This window comes from Neofelis nebulosa, chromosome 7 (genome assembly GCF_028018385.1).
Source record: "Neofelis nebulosa isolate mNeoNeb1 chromosome 7, mNeoNeb1.pri, whole genome shotgun sequence".
NCBI classification, from domain to species: domain Eukaryota; kingdom Metazoa; phylum Chordata; class Mammalia; order Carnivora; family Felidae; genus Neofelis; species Neofelis nebulosa.
In genome coordinates this window covers 42,771,804-42,780,984 of record NC_080788.1, presented here as the reverse complement: position 1 = coordinate 42,780,984, position 9,181 = coordinate 42,771,804, and the positions used below count along the sequence as shown (strand labels likewise).

At 51.1% G+C, this 9,181-nt stretch overlaps 1 long non-coding RNA gene across 1 annotated transcript; it reads left to right on the top strand.

Annotated features, from left to right (window-relative positions):
• The first annotated feature begins 2,357 nt into the window (after positions 1-2,357).
• Positions 2,358-2,746, top strand: LOC131516464 (uncharacterized). The gene is made up of 2 exons (XR_009264092.1): positions 2,358-2,407; positions 2,602-2,746. It is a non-coding gene; the product is annotated as an uncharacterized LOC131516464 (long non-coding RNA).
• The last annotated feature ends 6,435 nt before the right edge of the window (positions 2,747-9,181 follow it).

Here is a 9,181-nt window from a genome sequence, read left to right as displayed (position 1 = left end):
TGAGCCTGTGTGAAAATGTCCTGGGAAATGGAAGGAAGGTGGGGGAGAGGGAGGAGGATGTGCCCTTTTTTTATGGGCGAGAAATTCTTTTTTTTTTTTTTTTAATTTTTTTTTAACGTTTTATTTATTTTTGAGACAGAGAGAGACAGAGCATGAACGGGGGAGGGGCAGAGAGAGAGGGAGACACAGAATCGGAAACAGGCTCCAGGCTCCGAGCCATCAGCCCAGAGCCTGACGCGGGGCTCGAACTCACGGACCGCGAGATCGTGACCTGGCTGAAGTCGGACGCTTAACCGACTGCGCCACCCAGGCGCCCCAATGGGCGAGAAATTCTACCTTGAGTACAACCCCGCAGTTAACCAGGCGTGTGTGTATGACAGGAACGAAGTTCGTGTGTGTGTGTGTGTGTGTGTGTGTGTGTGTGTGTGTGTGACAGAGGCAAAGCCACAGGGACCACTGTCTATGTAGCTTTGCTGGCTCTGGAGGAAATTCAGAGAAATAGACCATAAGTAGGAAGATGATTATTTTCCTCTGAAAGAAGCAGGCCCCGTGGACAAGCAGCTTGGAGCTCAGTGACCATGGTGTGGTACCCAGCTGACCCTGCGTTACTCTCCGACCCTGAGGGGCACCTGACCCAGGAAGATGAGCTTCACCTCTGACAGCTGAGGCTGAAATGCAACCCACAGGGATTGCACCTTCTCTTCTGTGTTGGGGGGCGGGGGGAGTGCAGATGGCTTGGCAGCATCCCTGTGGGGGGAAGCCAGACTCCGAAAACTGTGAGGCGCTTCTACTCTGCAAGGGGGCGATGTCAGAGAATCACCACGGCAACGGAGAGTGTGCCCGCTATGTCTCACAACTAAGAGGATTATTTCCCTCCCTGAAATGGTGATGGAGGATCTCTAGGCAAACTGGTGATTTGTTTCTATCTTTGACTTGACGGAAATGGGGCTCAGACCGCGGACGGCCTGAGGTGCAGTCCAGGAGGGAGTGAGGGGAGCCATTGTTCCTGTGGCCCCCTACGTTTCTTACCTCCACAGCAGTTGGGAAGGTGCTGTGGCCGTTTGGCGGAAGGGCACAGCAAGAAGGCGGCAAGGCACAGCAGTGGGAGGCGAGGGCTTGGAGGCCGGCTATAGGAATTCACATCCTCTGTGCAGCTAAATCAGGCTGGCCCACAAAGACCTGAGTGCCCCATCGCCCGCTCTGGGAAGGACACTGGAGACCGTAGAGAAGGTCACCAACACTTGAGCCAGGGCCCTGAGCAAAGAGGGCAGAGCCCTGGAGTTGAGAAAAGCCTCACGAAGAGGGCATTCGGCCTGACTCCTAACAGATAGTTTTCCCGGTAGAGAAGAGGCAGGGGTTAGCATTCCAGGCACTAGGGACCACCCCGTGCAGAGGCCTGGTTTCTGAAGGATGGATTGCTTAGGGGAACAAGGAGGAAGTCGGGGCTTGGGGCGTGCGGCCCAGAGAGGAGGGTGGCCAGGAACACCGCGCAAGGGCCGCTGCATCCGGCTGGGGCACTTGGGATTGTTATCAGATGAATCCCTCTGCAGGAAGCTCAGAGAACTCGTGATCGAAGCGTGGAGATGTACTGACAGAGGTCAGCCACTCAGGAGTGCGTCGGGGCCCAGACTATTGTGCCAGAAAACTTGAGAGCAAGGAAAGAGGGTGTGAGCCGAGAGCCTCTCCGGCAGGAGATGCCACAGCAGGAGGGACTGACTTAGAGGGGAGCGGATAGAGCGCTCGTGTCTAGATAGCTAGTTTATTGTACACTTAGCACATGCCAGAAACGGAACTTATTACCCTCTGGAATCCCTACCACATCCACACAGAGCACGACACAGAGGCACTCCTTTATTATTTTAGAGATGATAGGGCTGAGGCACAGAGAGGTTAGGTCACATAGCCGAGGCCACACAGCTGGCAGAACTGGGATCTCCCAACCGCTGTGCTCAGATCACGCAGCTTGTGAGTGGCAAAGCAGACACTCACACTCGTTTGTTTCCAAAGCTCACGCTTGTGACCAACAGTATATGGAGAACCTGGAAGACTGGGTAGAAATTAGGCAGAGGCAGGGGGAAGGAACCTCAAGGGCAGAGGGAACCCGTGTGCATGTGGCAGAGCCAGAGACATGCTGGAGGGGCTGCTGGGCAATTCGGGACAGGAGAGGATGGCAAGTCCTCAAGTGTGTGGAGGCAGGGGGCATCCCAGGGGTCACTGAGTGCCTAAGGAGCTTGTTCTTTAACGTGCAGGTTCCCAAGAGCCAGCCTTGGCTTTACTCCCACCTGGTACTCCAAAATCCTGATCTGGGGTCTCTCTCTCTCAGACCACAGCTCTTTCCTGAGTCTATTCACCACAGCCACCTGTGTGGCTCAGTAGGTGAAGCATCCGACTCTTGATACTGGCTCAGGTCATGATCTCACAGTCCGTGGGATCAAGCCCCAAGTCAGGCTTTGCGCTGACAGCACAGAATCTGCTTGGGATTCTCTCTCTCTCTTCCTTTCTTGACCCCTTCCCCGCTTGCTATCTCTCAAGTTTTAAAAAAAGGTTTAAATAGGGGCACCTGGGTGGTTCAGTCGGTTAAGCATCCCAACTTTGGCTCAGGTCATGATCTCACAGTTCATGAGTTCAAGCCCCACATCAGGCTCCGTGCTGACAGCTCAGAGCCTGGAACCTGCTTCCAATTCTGTGTCCTCCTCTCTCTCTCTCTGTCCCTCCCCTGCGTGTGCTCTCTCGCTCTCTCGCTCTCTCTCTCTCTCAAAAATAAATAAACATTAAAAAAAATAAAATAGTTTAAATCTCCAGTGCTCAAGAATGTCTCATGGTGGAGAGCAATGCAACTGTGGGTTTTTATTTGAACATTGTCTGTAATCACAGGGTATGATTGCAGCAGTTTCGCTAACTGAACCTCCCGAATGAGAAGCCCAGCCCCGGGTCCTCTGTACTGGCTGGCCTGGAAACGGGGACAGAAATGCCCTGTGGGGCTGGCACCTGAGAGGGACAGTAATGGGGCCCCAGCACTTGGGACCACAAGAAGAGCTTCCTGTCTGCTTGGGCTTCTCTTTGCTCTATGTCTTATTTTTAGAAAGAGAAGTTTGGGGGCACCTGGGTGGCGCAGTCGGTTAAGTGTCCGACTTCAGCTCAGGTCACGATCTCACGGTCCATGAGTTCGAGCCCCGCGTCGGGCTCTGGGCTGATGGCTCGGAGCCTGGAGCCTGCTTCCGATTCTGTGTCTCCCTCTCTCTCTGCCCCTCCCCTGTTCATGCTCTGTCTCTCTCTGTCTCAAAAATAAATAAACGTTAAAAAAAAAAAAAAAAAAGAGAAGTTTGATTCTGTGAAGCCCAGAACCGAATGTTGAGACATGCTTTCTGTGCTCGCCAGAGGGCAAACAGCCTGGGTCTCGGGGCACCTCAGAGTGAGAAGGGGTTCCGACTGTATTCTTGGCACCCTGAAATAGGATGTTCAGAGGGATCAGGCAGAGAGAGGCAGATGGGCTCTGGGCATGAGGAAAGGTAGAAAGAGAATAAAGGCACAGTCCTTCCCTCCACAGATGTCAGACCTTCCAGGAGAAGGCAGTCTCCTTCCAGGGAGGTGAGGACGACACATGTTGCTAGCCCTTGGGCCGAAGGCTGGGAGGGTGCAGGGACTGGGTTCTGGCAGGGCCAGGAAGCCATTAGGCTGGGCAAGCAGGAGGAGTAGGCAGAACATTGGGGGGCCTAAGCCTGCAGACGGGGGAGGGAGACGGAAGGAGAGGGTGGACCCTGAAGAGGCCCGACACTGCAGGGTAAGTAGAGGCAGAGGCCTCGGTGTGGCACGCTTCTGCCCCTCACAGGCTGTTCCCAGGTTACAGGGAGGAAGGCCCTCTGCACCCTTACGGCCCTAGTTTATTGTGCATCCTGGCTGGTGTTGACCCCAGGGGGCAGTGTGGTTCCACGGGACACCAACCAGGCATTCTTGTTTTCCCTGAGGGAAAAGGGGCTTTCCTTTGGCAAATACTTTTAAGAAACAGAGTATTAAACAAGCGAGTGCCTTAAGAAGCCTCTGTGAGATGTCCTCAGGCCTGCGAGATACTTGGGTACGCTGGATATCTCCAAAGGAGCGTATGATACATTTGGCCTTAAGGCACTTTTCTTTTCATTCCAGTGCACTTGGAGAGACAAATGTCCCATGCAGCGTAGCCGGGGACGCTCTGCTCAAGGATCTGTGGGGAATGACTGCCCCCCCTCCTCACTGGTCGCATGTGGCACACCCTGTCTAACATTACTAGGTAATATTTCGTCTGTGCAGCAACCTCATGTAGGTCCTAGGCGGGGATCACATCTTGGCACGTAGCTGCCCTGGCTCCTAAAACTGAGCTGTGGATATGTGAGATATTTCCTAAAGATTGATGACCCGGGTGATAAACTTGAGACCATGTCGTTTGCACCAGTGTTTACGACCTGGGGATCAGCTGTTTTGGACTCTGGCTGATTTGAACTCAAATAGGCCAAAGAAAAAAAAATTTGTTCCCAAACAGTGCCTACACATGATAGCCACCCCCTTCCTTTCCCCACTGCCTCCCAGGGCCCCACCGTGCCACAGGGCAACATTATGGTTAAAACGGTTTCTCCGAAAATTGCTCTCCTAGGGTTCCGTTCCTAACACAGCTGCATGGAAACATCTTGACCCTAAATATCCTGAAACCTCCTGGTAACACTCCCCCAACATGTGGCAAAATCCAGAGAATGGTCTCAGGCCGGAGGGGGTTGTTAATGAAACATTGAAAGGACTTCGGATGCTGTGAGTTGATCCCTACGAAATGGTGCCCATGGCCCAAATCCCAGTGCAATGCAGAGGCCATCTGGAAGAAAGGGGAAAAGCTGGGGTGGGAGGAAGGGGTTTCTTAAGTTTTCTCCAGCAGCTCCATTGCCTCAAAAGGGCACCTGAAATTCAATTCCCCAATCCATCTTTTTTTTTTTTTTTTTTTTGCCACAGAAGGCAGCACAGTGAAGTGAAAAGAACACACACGGGGGCTCTGGACTATACGTTGACCTAGTTTTAAGCACATCATGTTGCTTCCAAGCCCACGGGGATATACATTGGATGGACCTTGCCCTTTCTCTCCCCAGCATTTGTTTTCCCCCAATGGGGCTGCAGCAACATTTGGGGCCAGTGGACCCTAGTCAGGGTTGGGTATGACTGGTCCAAAGACACCACTCCAAGGTTGGTGATTGGTTCTGGAAAAACCTGATCTGGCTAATCAGCTGGGAGGCAATGTCTGCTGAAGGCGTTAGCCTCTCTCTCCCCCACATCAATAGTGAAAAGAGAGGCTGCTTCTGAGCACAGCTAAGCCAGCCTCAGGATGGAGCCCATCCCAAGGATACACAGTGAAGACAAAGAATCTGTGTCTTTGGTGATGTGGTCGGCCAACTTGTCTAACTCTAATTCTTCCAGAATTCCCAATCCCTAACCAGTACGTCCCTACCATGTTGAAGCCTGCTCAGTCTGACTTGCTCCCAGCACACTATGACTGACCCCGGCCAGCAGTCATGGTGGAAAAGAGCCACGAGCGTTTGGCCACGTATTAGGTGCTCGGCAACATTTTGCTTCCCCCTTCCTTCACACCTACGTAAAAGTGATCTTGAAATGTGGCCAAAGAAAACCCCATTTCTTCCACTTTCAAGAAGCAGCTCAAGTGTTCTCCCACGGGCCTAACGTGGTGCCAGACTCATAGTGGGTCTTCAGTTAAGTATTTGAACGACTCTTAACCCATGACACTCCTCTAGAGTATGATGTCAGTAATGTCTGGATTTCAGCTCATGGCGTGCGTGATCGGGGTGGAAAAGATCACAGACAAATTTGTTGCAGAGGTCTGAGTCCTGTTTTTGGACTCTGGGATGATCAACCGGAACACGGCTCTCCCCTCCCCCACGCCCCCCACTTCCTCCACCCCCAGGCTCCCTCCCTCCCTTTCAGATAGACATCTGCCACTGGTGAGCTCAGAAGTCTGGCCAGTCACCTACCAAGCAAACCATCTGAGGAATGTCTGGTATGCAGGGTATGCAATATGGTGTAGGTTTGTTTTTTCTGTTCATCACTTGGCAAGGAAATCCCTCACTATTCTGTCTGGAGGCATTAGCATGGAGCTGAGGACCCCGGGAGTAGGAAGTAGGGACGGGTAGGTAGGACAGTTTTCCCTCTTCTCCTGCTCCCAGGACTGCACAGCACCATCCTCAACTTGGTATCCCCCCGCCGGCACCCCAGGCACCCCAGGAGAAGCCCAAGTGAAACAGAAGTAGCTGTGGCAGGAGGGGAAGGCGTTTCCCTGGGGAGGAGAATAACTGAAAGCCAGAGGGGAGAATAAGGCAGGGAGGAGGCTGAGCTACCACTGAATGACACGGATCAGTGTACTTCACCTTCAGGGTCTAGCTCCTTAGTTTTGTGCAGGGGACCAAATCCGGCCGGGAGTCGTGAGACCTGGGTTCTAGTTTTGGCTGGGCGATCTTGGGCACGTTTCTTCACTCCACGGAACGTCTCTTTCATCAGTGAACAGGCCGTCTGTCTTCCGCCACGACTCCAACTGAGCCTGGATGGAGGGCATCCCTGATGTTTGACAGCTACCAATATTTTTGAGTATTAATCATATACTAGGAGCTCCTCTGGGTACTTCATAAGTACCGTCATTTTCTTTGCTGGAGCTAACACTCACTACGTGCTTGCAATGTGCCAGTCACAGGTCTCAGAACTTTATTTCCATTGCTTCATTACATCCTCATTACAAACCTACAAGGTAGATACCAACCCCATTTTACAGATGAGGAAATTGAGGCACAATTACTTTCTCCAAGTTCATACAGCTTAAAAAAGAGCAGATTCAAGCAGTGAACCCAAGGCTGCCTGGCTCGGGATTGTATCTTCAACCACTGTGCTCTGTTGTTATTCATGATTCATTTTTCGTTAAATAAAATGGTAGAATCTCTAAGGACAATGAAACTCAGAGTGAGAGAAGCCATACAATTTGTCCACAGGCCTTAGAGCCAAACCTGGATGTGTTGTTCAAAGTTTTTCCACCACTGTGGACCACTTCTCAACAGACCTATACAGAGAGAAGATTCTTCAGACTCTCGGGGCAACCCCAGCAGCTGGCTGGGTCTGATCGTGGAAGTCCCATTTGTAACCATGATAAGGATGTCCAAATATGATGTGCGATAAGGTCAAATTCATGACTCCTACAAATAGTGAACATGTGTCAAAGATTTATCTAACTTATTAAAGAAGGAACCAGTAGAATGGCAAGGTTCATTCAAAAAATATAGAAAACCATTAATCATCCCTGAAAGAATGCTGGGATAAGTTTGCTAAATTGCTTACAAGATTAATTACCCTATAAGGCAACAAAAATATAGCCTTTGGGTTGTAACCTATTTTACCAGCCAAAATCATGGTGCCTCTAGAAGACAGGAATCACGTGTGACTATTGGTCTCATGCAATTTCACGTAATACAGTGTCCCATTTGCGAGTAAAAAAGGAATAGATCCCCAGAGAGCTAGATAAGATTTAAATGACTCTGTTAGAACACACCCCATGCAGTCGTTCTTTTGCCTAACTCCAAGTTTTGGACCCTTAGTCTAAACACAGGGCAGTGAGCTGATGACCACCCAAAGCTGTTGTAAAGCATGATGTTGTAAAGCACGACGTTGTAAAGCATGGTGTTTAGAATCAGGAGACGCCCAAGTTCAAATCGAGGCCCTGCCGTTTTGTGTGCATGAGCAAACCTCTATACTCTGAGCCGTAGTTTAGTCATCTAAAAAGATTCTTTTTTTAATTAGGATAACCATACTTTCTCTTCGACCTCACAGAATTTGGGGGACGATCAAGTAAGAGTGAATATAGCAGGACTGGGTCAGCTCTTGCTCTGGCTTCTGATTTAAGGGGAACCAGCCCCTGGCCGTCACGGGAGGTCCTTGTTGGAGGACTTTGAACATGGCAGGATAAATTGCTAAGCCCCTAGTTCCCTGTGATGCTCCAGCAAACACGGGTGCACCCAAACGAGTATGTGCCACCTGCACACGGAGCCAGAAAAACAAGTATTGCGAAAGACTCCAGAGACCTAGGGTCGTATGCAGGGTTCAGAGCTGCTGGAAGGGTCCTTTTGACAATGAAGCTTTGGAGAGACACAATGACCCTGAGTCGTTTCACCGACCACCCCAGGGTGAGCTCAGCACTAGACATATGTCAGCCTTAACTGCGGTCTGGCAAACCCCTTCCCCCAGATGGTAGGTATTTTAGGCCTGGCAGGCCACATACAGCGTCTGTTGCAGAGTTTTGTTTTTATTTTTGTTTTTGTGTTTTACAGCTTTTTTCTTTTCTTTTACAACCTCTTTAAAATGTAAAAGCTATTCTCGATTTCCTGGCTGTACAGGCTGAATGTGGCCCACGGGTCGGAGATTACCGGCCCAGATGTGAGTGGCTTTGGAGTCCAGAGAACTGGCCCTGAATCATGCTTTCTTCATTTTCCAGCTGTGTGAGCCCGGGCAAGCTTCCTATCCCTCTGAGCCTCGGTGTCCTCACTGATGAAATTCTTTCATGAAACACCTGCTGCTCATCTCCTACCTTGCCAAGCACAAAAGAGGGTTTAGGAAGCTAAAATAAAATGTAGAGGTCCCGGTATGTGAACAGGGTGTGGCCTGAGGCACATCAGCTATTGCTTGAGCCCTGAAATAGCTGGGGCTGCCCTGGGCAGAGGACCCTAAAGCGGTCCATGCTCCATGACGACAAAAGTTCCATGACAATGTCTTGCCAAGAGGCAGGGCTATTTGACACACCCCAACGACTCTGTGAGTCTGCCCTGCAGCCAAGATCACTAAGCCCCCAGAGGAGTGTCCCGCTCCTCGTGGTCTGACAGCTGTTGCCCATGCAGACGGCACGATGCTTCTGGTGGCCTCCTGGCCCCCGTCCCTGTGCCCAGCTCAGCCTGGCGTCCTTCAAAGCAGAGCCGTTTCCCCAGTCCACTCAGGGTGAAACTTGTGCCCAAGACACCAAGACCTGTTGTCTGCCAAGTGCGTTAGGCCTGGCCCTGTTTACAGACATAAAGACTGAGGCTCAGAGAGGTCACCCAGCTGGCTCAGGCCACAGCGTTCATCAATAATATTGATAAAGAGAGAGAAGTATAGTGAGTCTCCATAAGGCTGGTCTCTCCTGTGA